Source organism: Pan troglodytes, chromosome 17, assembly GCF_028858775.2.
Source record: "Pan troglodytes isolate AG18354 chromosome 17, NHGRI_mPanTro3-v2.0_pri, whole genome shotgun sequence".
Taxonomy (NCBI): domain Eukaryota; kingdom Metazoa; phylum Chordata; class Mammalia; order Primates; family Hominidae; genus Pan; species Pan troglodytes.
Genome location: NC_072415.2, coordinates 11,884,275 through 11,889,107, shown reverse-complemented (window position 1 = coordinate 11,889,107; position 4,833 = coordinate 11,884,275). Strand labels below are relative to the sequence as shown.

General features: G+C 38.5%; 1 pseudogene; it reads left to right on the top strand.

Moving 5' to 3' along the window:
* Window positions 1-4,518: 4,518 nt before the first annotated feature.
* LOC129138359 (small nucleolar RNA SNORA70) lies at window positions 4,519-4,633 on the top strand (annotated as a pseudogene).
* Window positions 4,634-4,833: the final 200 nt, after the last annotated feature.

The window sequence follows — 4,833 nt, the reverse complement described above, 5'->3', positions numbered from 1 at the left end:
CAAACATCCGAAGTCTGAAGTCTTATCTGAGATGAGGCAAGCCCCTTCTGCCTAAGACCCTGTAAAATTAAAAAAAAGAAACTCCCGAGATATAATGTATAATGGGGGTACAGGGATTGGATAAATACTCCCATTTCAAAAGGGAGAAATTGGCCAAAAGTAAGGGGCTACGGGCCCCATGCAAGTCTGAAACCCAGTAGGAAAGTTATTAAGTCTTAAAGCTTAACAATCTCCTTTGATGCCATCCAGGGCATACCACTGCAAGGGGTGAGCTCCCAAAGCCTTGTGCTGCTCCACTCCTGTGACTTTGCAGGGTTCAGCTCCTACAGGTGCTCTCAAGGGCTGGTGTTGAGTGCTTGCACCGTTTCCAGGCACACGGTACAAGTGCTGGTGGATCTGCCATTCTGGGGTCTGGAAGATAGTGTCCCTCTTCTCATAGCTCCCCTAGATAGTGGTCCAGTAGGGACACAGTGTGGTGGCTCCAACCCCACCTTTCCCCTCTTCAGTGCCCTTGTAGAGATTCTCCATCAGGGCTCTGACCCTGCAGCAGATTTCTGACTGTACATCTAGGTTTGTTCATACATTCTCTGAAATCTAGCCTCAACTCTTGTACTCTGTGCACCCTCAGGCTTAATGCCACATGGAAGCCATCAAGACTTATGGCTTGAACCCTCTGGAGCAGCATCCTGAGCTGTACCTGGGCCACTTGGAGCCATGGCTAGAGCTGCAACAGATGAGATGCATGTAGTGGTGTCCCATTCTTCCTTCATTGTCCTCTGAGCCTGTGATGGGAGGAGCTGCCACAAAGGTCTCTGAAATGGCCTGGAGGGTATCCCTCATTTTCTTGGCTATCAGCATGTGCCTTCCTTTTAGTTAAGCAAGTTTCTGCAGCTTCCTTGAATTTCTCTCCTGAAAATGGGCTTTTTGTTCTACCACATGGCCAGACTGCAAATTTTTCAAGTTTCTACACTCTGCTTCCCTTCTAAATATAAGTTTCAGTTTGAGGTCATTTCTTTGCTCACACACATCAAAATAGTTTGTTAGAAGTAGTGAGATTACCTCCTGAATGCTTTGCTGCTTAGAAATTTTTTCCACCAGATACCCACCAGAACTTGAGATACTCTCAAGTTCAAAATTCCACAGATCCCTAGAGCAGGCGCACAGTGCAGCCAACCTTTTTACTAATGCCTAACTAAAGTCACCTTTGCTCCAGTTCCCATTAAGTTCCTTATCTCCATCTGAGACCTCCTCAGCCTGGACTTCATTGTGTGTCTCTATCAGTAGCTTGGTCACAACAATGTAACAAGACTCTAGTAAGTTCAAAACTTGCCCTCATCTTCCTGTCTTCCTCTGATCTCTCCAAACCCTTCCAATCTCTGCCCACTATCCAGTTTCAAAGCCACTTTCACATTTTCCAGTATGTTTACAACAATATCATTTTCCTCTACCAATTTTCTATATTAGTCCTTTCTTACATTGCTCTAAAGAAATACCTGAGACTGGGTAATTTATAAAGAAAAGCAGTTTAATTGGCTCATGGCTCTGCACGTTATACAGAAAGCATGATGCATCTGCTGGGCTTCTGCAGGGGCCTCAGTAAGCTAACAATCATGGCAGAAGGTGAAGGGGGAGCCAGCACTTCACATGGCTGGAAGCAGGAAGAAGAGTGAGAGGTGGGGAGGTGTTATACACTTTTACCAACCAGACTCACAATAACTCACTCACTGTCACAAGAACAACACCAAGGAGATGGTGCTAAACCATTTAAGAGAAACCGCCCAATGATCCAATTGCCTCCCAACAGGCCCCACCTCCAACAGTGGGACTTACAGTTTGACATGTGATTTGGGTGGGGACACAGATCCAAATGATATCAATGTGTTAAAAGGAAAAGGAGATAGCAGTGGGAAATGGATATTTAACTTCAGTTTATGAGTTTTTATTTTAGAGTTCTAAAATTATGTCTTATACTGCCTCTACAAGTGCTAGAATAGTTTCTGTATTAAGTGGTAGATATTAATATCCAAATATCATACTTACCTTCTTTGACCTTGCAGTTTAGAGGGCATTTTAAGGAAGTAAACAAACACATTGATTTTTTTTTTAAAGGAGACATTTTTCAGTAAAGGATGTAAGTATGTTAACATGATAGATATAGAAAAATTACAGATGGACAGACAGTCCTACATAGAAACCTAAGGAAGCATTTAACTCAGACACAGAGATTGAGAAGAGTAAAGTGGGTGAAATCTGGGAAAGAGTGCTTCCAGTAGAAGAAACAGAATATTGAAGGAACAGAGATTGATGTCAAGAGTTCAGGGAAACAAACCAGAATAAGAATGTTTAGACAAAAGGCTGATGGTAGAAGGATATTGAGACTGAAAGTTATAGAGAGCACAGGCTTACTCGAAAATTAGCAGACAAAAGAACATCTGTAAGTTCAATCATGAAGGAGTGCCAGAATTAAAGAGAAAATAAGGAAATAATAAAGGGAATCTTTTGATGTGAGGAACCAATTGGGCTACCAACTGAGCCTGCCAGCCTGCCATTCCAGTGACAGTAGGAAATAAATGTTCTGTAAGTTATTTGGAAATTAGAAGACAAAGTAATTGTTTGTTCTATAGGTAGAGAAACATTTTTGTAAATGATAATACAGCTGTTCTACCGATTTCTCTTAATTTTCCAAATTTTTGAAGGGGTACACTATAATTTCATGATTTGTTCATTCTGATTTCCAACTCATATTTGTTCATCACTTTCTCTTTACTTTTTAAAAAGTTGAAAGACATTCATATCACAAAATTTTCACAGGATAATTTTTCTAGTTGCAACTGTAGATTTATGTGGATATATACAAATCTCTCTAGTGACACATCTAAAGATTAATATTATGTTCTATTCCATAGGGAGCAAATATACCACATGAAACATTGCAACTATGAATCCAACTAGACTGTACGGGAAACATATATTGAAAAATAAATTAAAATTATAAGTTCTATGAGAAAACACAAACATTTGAGTAAAAAAATGAGAAAGGTTTAGTGGTGCCTTCTGCCCATGTTAGAACAAAGGATTCATAATGAACAACTTTCTTTTCATGTATTTCCTACAATTGAGTAAAATAATAGGACTAGGTAAGTTTACTGGTTTGCATTTTTTCATCTGGGTCTGGTTTTTCATTTCAATTGTTAGCCATTGTATTAACTACTTTCACCATTCAAAGGAATGAATGATCTGCCATAGTATTTTCTGCAGTTCCATCTCTTGTTTTCAGTATCTTTCCAATTCTGCATCTATCTAATTTTGATCTCTGTTCTATTTATTTTCCTGATTCATAACATTTTGCTTTGTGCTGAGCTCCTAATTGTCTCTCTGTCATTCTCAAAATTTTAGCCCTATGGTCTAAAAGATGCCCAAAAGAATGTAGCACATTCTAGTATATCAGTGGGACAACATAAACAACTTGCTTAATTGTTAAAATGAAACAGTGTTTTTCATTTTTTCAATCAATTTAACGCTGACTAGATCCTATAACTACATTCTACTTTTTATAACTAAAGAACTCCAGAAAAATAAATGTAATAGCTTTGCTGGAAAAGATTAACCTTACAATGCCTTCCTAATGACCTTACTTTTTTTTTTGAAAAGTGTTTTCTGGTATACAAAAATAATATTCTGAAATATCTCTGATATTTGATTGCCGGATTTAACCTACATACCTCTGAACCTTGGTTTTTCAGACATGCAAACTGCTTAACAAGTTCCAATGCATTAATCAATGCACCATTGCATAACTTACAGTAAGAAAAGTTGGTAGATATTTCAGCAATGCCATAAAATATGCTTCCATTTAACACTTTGAGACAACCAATACACTATTTATATTATTGAGACAAAACAAACCTAAGATCACAGAAAAATATTTATTTTAATAGAATGGTATTTAAGTAGATAGTTTTTTTGTTGTGTTTTTGTTTGTTTGTTTGTTTGTTTTTGAGATTGAGTCTCCCTCTGTCACCCAGGTTGGAGTTCAGTGGCCCAGTCTTGGCTCACTGTAACCTCCCCTTCCCAAGTTCAAGCAGTTCTCCCTGCCTCAGCCTCCTGAGTAGCTGAAATTACAGGCATGCACCACCAGGCCTGTTTAATTTTTGTGTTTTTAGTAAAGATGGGATGTCATTATGTTGGCCAGGCTCGTCTTGAACTCCTGACCTCAGATGATCTGCCCACCTTGGCCTCCCAAAGTGTAAGTATATAGTCTAAATGATTATGGGTTTCAATAGGTTTTGTTAATTTGTTTTAGTTGACATACAAGAGCACTACAAAACCACTTTATTTTATTTTAATTTTTATCAATAAACTTCATTATATTAAAGGGCATATTGCCCACTGAATATGATTTAGATAAGCACAACTTCTATAATTTACAACTTACTGTATATGGTCTAATATAAATTACATTTAGCTATCTTGAATAAAAGATATGAATCCCCAAAAACTTAATATATAAAATAATTTCTACAATCAATTAAGCCACATGGGGCCTGGTGTGCAAGGGCTGCAAACAGCAGCATCCTAGGTAGTGTACAGCAGCCTGTTCCTTGTGTGCAACAGCCTTTGCCATTGGACATTTATGTCTTGGATCTAGTGCTTTCCCTAGTCTAGGTTTAAGACCGGATGTAGTATGCCTTTGGAAAGCCTCAGGACCCAGAGGTCAGAGTTCACATTGGCCATGTTCATCCATACCAAGCTGCAAACCCTGGAGCATGTGATTGAGGCCTTATTTAGGGCCAAATTCAAGTTCAGTGAATGCCCAAAAAGCCACATCTCAAA